The sequence below is a fragment of the Neovison vison genome, chromosome 1 (genome assembly GCF_020171115.1).
Source record: "Neovison vison isolate M4711 chromosome 1, ASM_NN_V1, whole genome shotgun sequence".
Lineage (NCBI taxonomy): Eukaryota > Metazoa > Chordata > Mammalia > Carnivora > Mustelidae > Neogale > Neogale vison.
In genome coordinates this window covers 35,749,149-35,760,887 of record NC_058091.1, presented here as the reverse complement: position 1 = coordinate 35,760,887, position 11,739 = coordinate 35,749,149, and positions in this window count along the sequence as shown.

The window sequence follows — 11,739 nt, the reverse complement described above, 5'->3', positions numbered from 1 at the left end:
TGAAGGTTATATGTCAAAAATAGAGTGGAATATTGTTAAAAAATCTAGAAGTAATCAGTGCTAGATAGTCTCACTGACATTTAGGTTTTATAGATATACGCTTAATACTATTAAAAATAGCACTATTTTTTGTATAAGAAAAATAAATTATAATTTTAAAATGTTAAAAATTTTAATACATTTTAAGTTCAATGAGACAATGGTTTTCTAAAAACAATTTTTGGTTTTTGGAGATTCTTAAAAAATTATTACATTGCACCATACTATTAAGTGTAAGTACTACTTGTTGTCATGTTTGATGATTTCAGTGATTCAACACGGTAGAAACATGTCTCATTCTTAACCATATTCTAAGGCAGGTCAGGTAGGTGTCCTAGAAAACCCTCCCCAATGTTAACCAGGGATCTGGATTCTGTCTGTCTAGTGGGTTGGCTGCTAAAATACATGAACTGGCAAAGACAGGTAATGGAAGATTTTGGGAGATTATAAGCAGCAGACACAACTTCTGCCCACATTCTTTCAAATAGAACTCAAATACATGTTCTGTGTTTGAGTTTGGTGAACATATAGCATTACCTCTGCCACATGAATATATTAGAAAATTTTTCTGAAGTATTGTAATTTATAGAGAAACAAAGGCAATACAATGGAGACAAGAGGCTCTTCAACAAATGGTGCTGGAACTGGACATTCACATGCAAAAAATAAATCTAGTCATGTATCTTATATTCTTCATGGAAATTAACTTGAAATGAATAAATAAAACATAAAAACAAAAATTATAAAAAATTTATAGAACTCCTAGAAGATAATATAGGAGAACATCTAGATGACCTTGGGTTTGGTGATTACATATATTTTATATATACATACATATATATATATATATATATATATATATATAAATATATATATAAATAAAATTCCATTACAGCTCACAAACAGTGTTATTTAGTTTCAAGTGTACAATAGAGCAACTCAACAATTCTATATATTATGATTCAGTGCTCATTATGATAAGTGTACTCTTAACCCTCTTCAACTATTTTACCCATCCACCCCAACCTACCTCCCCTCGGGGAACCATCAGTTCTCTATATTTAAGAGTCTGGGTTTTCAGTTTGTTTCTTTTTTCCTTTGATAGTTTTGTTTCTTAAACTCCACATATGAGTGAGATCATATAGTATTTTGCTTTTTGTGACTGACTTATCACTTAGCATTTTACCCTCTAGGTCAATGCATGGTGTTGCAAAAGGCAAGATTTCATTCTTTTTTTAAGGCTGAGTAGTATTACACACATAGACACACACACACACACACACACACACACACACACACCTTCTTTTTTTTTTTTTTAAGATTTTATTTATTTATTTGACAGACAGAGATCACAAGTAGGCAGAGAGACAGGCAGAGAGAGAGAGGAGGAGGCAGGCTCCTTGTTGAGCAGAAAGCCTAATGCGGGTCTCAATCCCAGGACCCTGGGATCATGACCTGAGTGGAAGGCAGAGTAGCTTTAACCCACTGAGCCACCCAGGCGCCCAGAAACACATTTCTGGTTGTAAGAAATACAATTTATTTCTGCACATTGATTTTGTATCCTGTGACTTTACTGAATTCATTTATGAGATCTAGTAGTTTTTTGATGGGGTTTTTAGGGTATTTTATATATAGTGTCATGTTATCAGCAAACAGTGAAAATCTTACTTCTCACTTACCAATTTTTGTGCCTTTTATTTCTTTTTCTTGTCTCATGGTTGTGGCTAGGAATTCCAATACTATGTTGAATAAAAATGGTGACAGTAGACATCTCTGTCTTGTTTCTGATCTTAGGGGAAAAACTTTAGGTTTTTTACCACTGAGTTTGTTAGCTGTGGGTTTTTCTTATATAGCCTTTATTATGTTGAAGTATGTTCTCTAAACCTACTTTTTTGAGGGTTTTGGTTATGAATGGGTATTGTAGTTTGTCAACTGCTTTTCTGGAAAGTCTATTAAAATGGTTATGTGGTGTTTTATCCTTCCTCTTGCTGAAGTGATGTATTGCATTGATCTATTTGCAAATGTCGAACCACACTTATATCCTGAAAATAAATCCAACTTGATCATGCTGAATGATTTTTAATATATTGTTGGTTCCATTTGCTCTTTTTTGTTTTTGAGAATTTTTGCATCTATGCTCATCAGATATATTGGCCTATTTCTCTTGTTTTATAGTATTTTTATCTGGTTTTACTATCAGGGTTATGCTGACATTGTAGAATAGACCTGGAAGTTTTTTTTGTTTTGTTTTGTTTTTTCTTTTTTAGAATAGTTTGAGAAGGATAGGTATTAAATCTTTAAATGTTTGGTACTATTTGCCTGTGGAGCCATCTCTCCTAGACTTTTTTTTTTATGGGAGTTTTTTGATTATTGATTCAATTTCATTGCTGGTAATCAGTCTGTTCAGATTTTCTATTTCTTTCTGATTTTCTTGTGGAGGGTGTTTTGTATCTAGGAATTTATCTATTTCTTTTACATGGTCTAATTTGTTGGCATAGAATTTTTCATAATATTCTCTTATAATCTTTTGTATTTTGGAAACATTAGTTGTTATTTTTCCTCTTTCATTTCTGATTTTATTTGAGTACTCTTTTTTTCTTTTTCCTCTTGATGACTTCAGCTAATAATTTGTCAATTTTGTCAGTCTTTTCAAAGAACCAGTTCCTGGTTTCATTGATGTGTTCTCTTTTTGTTTGTTTTGTTTTTTTAGTTTCCATTTCATTTCTTTCTGTTCTAATCTTTATTATTTCCTTCCCTTTCCTGGGTTTGAGTTTTGTTTGTTCTTTTTCTCACTCCATAAAGTCAGGTTGTTATTTGAATTTTTCTTTCTTCTTGAGGTAGGCCCTTATTGCTTAAATTTTCTTCTGCTACATTCCAAAGATTTTGGACCATTGTGTTATCATTTTTAATTGTCTCCATGTATTTTTTGATTTCCTCTTTAATTTTTTGGTTGACTAATTCATTTTTTGGTAGCCTGTTATTTAACCTCCATGTATTTTTTTTTCCAGATTTTTTCCTTGTGGTTGACGTCTAGTTTCATAGTGTTATAGTCAGAAAAGATGCATGTTATGACCAATCCTTTTTAATTTGTTAAGCCTTGTTTTGTGGCCTAAAATGTGATCTAGTCCAGAGAATCTTCCACATGCACTTGAAAAGAATGTGTATTCTGCTATTTTAGGATGGAATGTTCTGAATATATGTGTTAGATATATTAGGTCCAATATATCATTCAGTGCTACTGTTCCCTTGATTTTTCTCTTTGGATGATCTACCTATTGATATAAGTAGGGTATTATAGTTCCCTTTTATTATATTAATATTGATTGTTTCCTTTATGTTTGTTGATAGGTGCTTTATGTATTTGGGTGCCTCCATGTTGATTGCATAAATATTTACAATTGTTATATCTTCTTGTTGGATTGTTTCCTTTTTGACTGTATAGTGTCCTCATTTGTCTCTTGTAATTATCTGTTTTAAAGTCTGTTTGTGTGATATAAGTATTATCACCCTGGCTTTCTTTTTTCCCACTTCCATTTGCATGATATATGTTTTGTCCACCCCTTCAACCTGCATGTTTCTTTAGTTCTGAAATTAGTCTTTTATAGACAACTTATAGATGGCCTTTGCTTTTGTATCTGTTCTGTCACGCAAGTCTTTTTTTATTTTTTTTTTAAGATTTATTTATTTATTTGAGACACAGAGGGGAGCAGAAGGAGAGAATCTTCAAGCAGACTCCCTGATGAGTATGGAGCTTAATGTGGGGCTAAATATCATGACCCAAGAGACCAATGGGACATGAACCAAAACCAAGAGTTGGATGTTTAAATCATTGAGTCATCCAAGTGCCACATTTTTTTCAAAGAGATTTATTTATTTATTTTAGATTATCACCCAAGTTTTTGATTGGAGCATTTATTCTATTTACATTCCATGTAATTATTTGTAAGTATGTGCTTATTGCCATTTTTTCACTTATTTATGGTTATATTTGTAGTTCTCTGCTCCTTTCTTCTTTCACTCCATTCTGACATAGTTTGCCAATTTTCTTTTGTGATATAATTGGATTCCTTTCTCTTTATTTTTTTTACATATCTATTCCAGATTTTTGATTTGTGGTTATTATTATATTCATAGATAACATCTTATTCATATAGTAGTCTATATTAAGTTGATGGTCACTTAGGTTTGAACTCATTTGTAAAGTACCAGATTATTATTTCCCCCACTCCCCAGTTTTTAGGTGAATTGTGTCATATTTTGTATCCTTTTATTTTGTGAATCCTTTGACTGATTTTTATATATACTTAAATTTACTACTTTTGTGCTTCCTACTTTTCTTACCCCTGCTTATGATCTTTCCTTTCCACTGAAAGAATCCCCTTTAACATTTCTTGTAGAGCTGGTTTAGTGGTCATGAGTTCCTTTAGTTTTTGTTTATCTAGAAAACTTCTCTCTCCTTCTATTGTGAATGACAAACTTGTTGAATAGAATATTCTTGGCTGCAGGTTTTTTTTCTTTCAGGGCTATAAATATACCATGCCTCTTTCTTCTGGCCTTCAAAGTTTCTGTTGAAAAATTACCTGAGAGTTTTATGGATTTTCCCTTGTTTGTCACTGTTTTCTTTTATCTTGCTGCTTTAAAAATTCTCTTTATCACTCTGTTTTGTCATTTTGATTACCTTGTGTCTTGGTGTGGATGCTGGATTGAATTTGTTGGGTGTTCTCTGTATCTCTTGGATCAGATTTCTATTTTCTTCACCAGATTAGGGAAGTTTTCACACATTATATCTTCAAATAAATGTTCTGCCCCCTTTTGTTTCTCTTTTCTGCAATCCCTATAACGCAAATGCAATCCCTATTTTTATGCCTGATGGTTTCCTGAGTTCCTTGAGTCTATTTTCATTCTTTATTAGTCTTTTTTTTTCTTTTTCCTGTTAAGCTTGATTGCTTTCCAATACTCTGTCCCCCAGGCCACTGACCTGTTATTCTGCTTCCCTTAATGTACTATTTATTCTCTCTAGCATATTTTAAATTTCAGCTATTGAGTTCTTCATCTCTGTTATTATTATTATTTTTATCTGTTAAATTATTTGTATAATCTGTTTGTTGAGGGTCTCACTGTGATCCTCCACTCAAGTTCAAGTACCACTCAAGTTCAGGGAGTATCCATCTGTATGACCATTAATTTATATTCTCTGATAGACATATTACTTATCTTTATTTCATTTAGCTCTCTTGCTTTGATTTTGTCATCTTTTTTTCATTTGGGATATATTCCTCTGTCTCCTCATTTTGTCCAAGTCTCTGTGTCTGTTTTTCTGTGTTAGGAAAATCAGCTACATTTCCTGTTCTTGTAAATAGTGGCCTTATGAAGAAGAGGTACTATATCGCCTTACAGTGCAATGTCCCCTGTTTATCAGAACTGGGTGCTTTAGGGGATATCTCATATGTGTGTTGCATGCATCCTACTGTTGTGACTAAGCTGCATTCACTTTCAATTCAATCATCTTCAGTGGTTCTCTTTGCCTGTTGCAGGCAGGGGTTTGGTCCCTATGTTGTTAGTGAGCCAGTCTGTGGCCATGTTAAACTTGAGCTGAGTCATACGAGGCATCTGTCAGAGCTGCATTTCCCACAAACAGCAGGGTGCACTCCATGTTTTATTTCCTGGGAGTTTAATTGGTGGTTGGGGCCTGCAGTCAGACCAGATGTCTTCTCTTAGCCCACTGCTGGGGCTGCAGTTAAACTAATATATGTTGCTATCTTTCCCCTCTCCCTGGGACAGCAGTCACTTTGGTAGTGGTACCTTCTTTGTTAGGGATGCCTTCACAATGCCATGCTTTTGGCACCTCTTTGGATGTACTCCTGCTGAGGCAATTGCAGAGGGTAGTACATGCAGTAGCACTGTTAGCAATTTGCATGGGTATGCTTTGAGAGGGGAGCTTCAACATTCCTAGAAAACTCCTGCTACATCCAGGCTGGAGGAGGGAAGGTCTTCAAGAGACCACAGGGGTGGGGTGGACTGTTAAGAAGCTAGGTGGATAGTATTTGCACTCCACTTATTCTTGCAAGTGTTCATGTATCTAAGCTGGGGGGTAGGGGAGGGAAATAGCACTTGCCAACTCTTTTGTTCTTGCAGAAGGCTTTTTAAGATCCCTCCTGCATCCAGTATAGGCTCTGAGATTTGTAAACAAATCTCTTTTCTATATCCTAGGCATTTTTCAAACTGCAGATTCCATGAAAGAAAGAATTGATAAGCTGGACTTCATTAAAATTGAAATTCTGTGTTCTGCCAAAGACAATGTCAAAAGAATAAAATGGCAAGTTATAGACTGAAAAAAAGTACTTGCAAAACATAAATCTGATAAAGGAGTTATTCAAAATATACCAAAAAAGTCTCTTAAAACTCAATAATAAAATAATAAACAATCCAATTAAAAAAATTGGCCAAATACCTAACGGACACTTAACCAAGGAAGATACAGACATGACAAATAAGCATTTATAAAGATGTTGCTAGTATATATCCTCAGTGAGATGCAAATCAAAGCCATGAGACACTACTATATAACTATTAGAGTGGCTAAAATCTAGGGCACTGACAACACCAAATGCTGGATATGGAGCAAGAGACCTCATTCATTGCTGGTTATAATGCAAAATGGTACAACCCCTTTGAAAAAAAGTTTGGTAGTTTCTTATAAAATTACCCATACTCTTACAATACAATCCACAAATTGCACTCCTCAGTGTTTTCTCAGAGGAGCTGAAAATTTATATTGAAACATAAAACCTGCACACAAGTATTTGAGGCAGCTTTATTAATGATTGCCAAAACTTGGAAGCAACCAAGATGTCCTTCAGTAGTGAATGGATAACAAACTGATACATCCAGGGAATAGAATATTATCAGTGCTAAAAAGAAATGAGTTACAAATCCTTGAAAAGACATGGATGAAATTCAAATGCATATTCCTAATGAAAGAGGGCAATCTGAAAAGACTTCATACTATTTGATTCCAACTATATGATATTCTGGAAAAGGTAAAACCATAGAGACAGTGAAAAGATTAGTGGTTACCAGGGATTAGGAAGACAGGATGGATAGGCAGAGCACAGAGGATTTTGAGGGCAGCCAAAATACTCTGTATGATACTATAATGGTGGCTACATGTCATGATATATATGTCCAAACCCATAGAATGTGCAACACCAGGAGCAAACCCTACTGTAAACTATGGATTCTGGGTGATAATGATGTGCCAACGTGTTTTATCAACTATAAGAAACGTACCTTTCTGGTGGGGGGTGTTGATAATGAGGGATAGTACAAGAGTATAGGGTTGGGCGTACATGGGAAATCTCTATACATTTCTCTCAATTTTTTCTATGAATCTAAAGTACTCTAAAAAAATAATCTATTAGGGAAAAAAATTTTAGTCTTAGGTTTTAAGTGACACTACATAACTTTGTGGGTTGATACAGAATTTGTAATTCATATTAGTTTAAAACTATTAAAAATTCTAGTCATTTATAAATAACCTGATTAGAGTAAAAGATTCAATGTGTAATTTAAAGAAATAATAATTTAGTCTTGCAAAAATCACCTGAAAAATAACTGCCAAACTTAAATTTTATTACATAAATTTTATAATGTATTGGATAATGTTTATAAGCTTTCTGTACAATGTGGTAAGTTCAAATCAAAGACAGGAATAACTCTATCACTGTTTCCCCTAAAATTGATGTGTAAGCCATAAAAGGTGACCATTTCCAAACTTAGGAGAAACTGTAAATATCAATTTATTTAATTTTTTTTACTTGACAGGATTTTTCAGAATTTTACTTTTTCTTTTTCTGTATGCAGCTTTAATTTGCAAGTATTTTTCAAAAAATATTATTTGACTCAAAAAACATTTATAATTGATAGATACTGAGTTTGTAATCAAAAGTTAGGATTTTGCTGCCTTATAACATTTTAGAAAGTTTTTTATGTCTTAGCTCATATTAAGTGTCCTTCTTGAAAACTAAAATCTGTTTTCACAATCTGTTTATCTCTAATTTAAGTACAAGATTTCTTGCAGTTTTTTTTTTTTAATTATGACGGCAGTAGAATGAGATGAAAATGTGCCATATCACCACTTACTATAATATTCCCAGGATATTTACATATAATTCCCCAAATTGTGTTTAGATATTGGAAATAAAATGTTATTGAAGAAAAAGTGATGTTTTAATGTAATTGGTTTTAAATTTGTGCAAACTGATAAATTTTTTTTTTGCCCCGGTTAAATGACTGACAAACCTCTTTAAAACAGCCAATCTTAAATGAGCTATCCATTATAAAAAATGTGATAATTATTTGAACACTGCAGCAAGATAATAGATAATAATAAGGGGTTGGAATTAGCTTTCTTCATCATAATTTGTATGCCTTAATGAGAATGGCCAACTTACTAACAATGACATTTAATATAATTTGCAACATTCGATTATCACATTTAGATTTAGTAAATAAATATGGATAGTTTTACTGTTGGACATAAAATTTTTATACAGATATTTAAGAATTATGTTAATGTCTGCACTGAAGGTCATATTATAGAACTAATATAAGAAAAAGGCAAAAGAAAAAAAAGAGAAAAGGAAGTTTTATTGAGATTAGAATTGGCATGCCCTTCAACTGCTAGAGTTCATTTTTCCTTTAGTTAAAAAGAATCATTTGAATAAAATACATAAATATTAAAAAGGCAATTATGCTTTGTTACCAGGACGACAGAAATGAAGCACATGATAAAATAATGGGAATAATTTACAGCTCAGTGGGACAACCATGGAGACAATAATCTAATGGAAAAGGCACATTTATTTAAAAAGAAAATAAGATCTCTTATCTAAGCTCATCTTTAATTTCAACATTAGTGCACCAGATGATAGTAAAGAACCCCACATTTCAAATCTTTGAAAGATGTTTTCAGTAATACATGGGTGATTAGGAAGTAACATAACTACTTTAATGCAAAGAGATTTCCCTGAATAGATTAGCAATTCCACTCTATTTAGGTAGAAAATGCTTTTGCTTCCCCAGAAACCCTTCGGTGTTCTATAACAAATGATGAGTCCATGCAAAGTCCTTTCGATTGCAGGTAGGTCTGACCCAACCATTAAAATTCTACAGCTATCCTTACAAGGGTGTACTATGAACACCAAAATATAATAACTTCTCCAATTAGAGCCTCAGAAGGTAGAAAATACTTTCAGCCTACATAAAAGGGTACATTTAAAATTAGCTTAATCTGCCATCTCTTCTGATGATAGCTGATAAATATTTTGAATAAGAATCTAGTAGTCTGGGAAATGTGATTCACTTGTAATTCAAGACCAGATGAGTATAACATAAAACTAACAACACAAAAAGAATTGCAAAAACCTGACTGGAACTAATAATAGGTCTCTCATAATGTTTGCTTATCACTTTAGTCAACAATGCAAACCGAAATCGGGCTCTGGTACTTTTGATAAATTTTGACCACAATTATATGACAAAGACTGCCATCTTTACATATCTTAAGTAGCCACAGCAGCATAAAGAGAACTCCTTGTACCTTGGAGAATTCATCCAAATCTGAAACTGTGTTTTTTTTTTGGGGGGGGGGTGTTAAGGTGTGGGTTAGATTATGAAAGAGGCCACTCAACATTCTTCTATTCATGAGATCATTGATGGCATTTTGATTGGAGACTAATGGCTGCTTATTTTTAAGACATTATAACCCATAAAGAAGAAAGTTAGAAGACAAATACAGTTGGGGTTCACAAGTATGGACAGACTATGAGGGCTGGCACAAAGGGGAATATTTATTTAAGTAATGATGCATGTCAGATTGTATTTTTGGCCTGTCCCTGGGTTCCTGGAGAGAAAAAGAGCTGTAATAAAAATAGGTGAAATGAAAGAACTCCATTACCATATGTCAGTTTAAGAAAATAAGAAAAAATGAATATATTGAAATAAGAGAAAAATTCAGTTCTATTTTACGGCCAACTAATTGACAGCAACATAATTCTGTGGGGTAGAATCTATGGGGAGGATGTATTTTACGTCACCTCAGAATCTATCTATATAAAAGCACCCTCTTCAACATTAAAAACAAGAGAAATTCACCTGAACAGCCAGATTGTTTGAAAGTCTGGAGATCACCCTCAGGAGTGACAGAGGATATCACAGTGGTGATGAAAGGTCACCCAGTAGTGGCAGACAAGACAGGGCTGTGATAGAAGAAAATGTAAATTGTGACCTTTGGGGAGGCCATGCAAAACTCTGCTGACCCACCTGAACCTGAATGGAAAGACTTACCTGGCACGGGTTTCAGAGATTGAGAGAGGGGGTCTGTTGCTATCACAACCTCACTCTATCTTCAGCCTAGTGTGGCCAGGAGTGAGAATGATGTGAGATAAGTTAGACTCTTTGAAAGTACTTCCCTTCTTGAATATTCTGGGGCTGTGCAAATTTTGGTTAAATTAGTCTAAATAACTACCACCAATATATAAACACAAAGCTTATCAAAAATAACTACTAATTTTATTGAAGGACTTCAATGCACATTATTGCATTTGATCTTCATAACAACACTTGTAAGATAGATGTTGATGTCCCAGTTTCTCACACGAAGCTAAGAGGGTTTGGATAGTTTGTCTGGGGAATATCTGCTATGCAAATCTATAGCTGATTCTGATGTCTTTGTTCTGTTACACCATGGAACGATGGAGAAGCCTAGAAGAAAGTTCTATCACTGTTTGCAAAAATCAATATTTACGATTCCACATGAATGCACAGGTAGTATATAAAGAAAAAAGCTATTTTTGCTTAAGAAATAATTGTGTTTCCTTCTTTTTATGTATTCTCATCAAAAAGTTGAAATGTGAGAATAGCTAATACAATCTTGGTTGGCCTTAAGATCCTTTAGGATTATTTTGTGATTTGACTTTCATGAACAAAGAGCTGGTGAAAAAATACAAAACAAACCAACGAATGTGTAACGGTGCTGACAAGCATCTTGCCTGGTTCCCTACCCTTAGGAGACTGTCATCCCATTTCATTGTCAGTTTATAAACATCATTGCTAAGTGGAAAGCAGAGATAATTCATTCAGTTCACTTAGGAAAACCTTGAACTTTAGGTCACCTAAACTAAATCTGTTTAAATCTCAGAAGTAATGAAAGAGCAAACATAAAATTATAGAAAATTCTAATGCTATTTTCATCACAGGGAGTTCAGAATTACATTATGCAAGGGAATATAATTAACTCCACTGAATTTTACCCTAAGTATCATGTTAGAAGTGTGGGATTTATTATTAGCATAAAAGGAGCAAAAGCATAGGCCTGAAGTTAAATATCTGCGACATTGCCATCATGACCAATGGGAAAGAAACAATCGTGCAAAGGAATGACAAGTGGTTAAAAGTCAAAGGAAGTGAGGAAAGCTGTAATTAAAACCATAAACTATGAGTAAAAGAGCATGTAAACTACAGATCCATTTAATCTATGGGTGAAAGAACTCAGAATAATTATATCAAGCTAAATGAAGAGCTCTTGCTTTCTTGCAAAACTCAGACTCGAACAGATAAGGAAACTTCCCAACAGGAGCCAGGAAACCATTTTCTGTCAAGTCTGGCCTGACTCCTTGATTTCTAGTAAGAACTAAACTT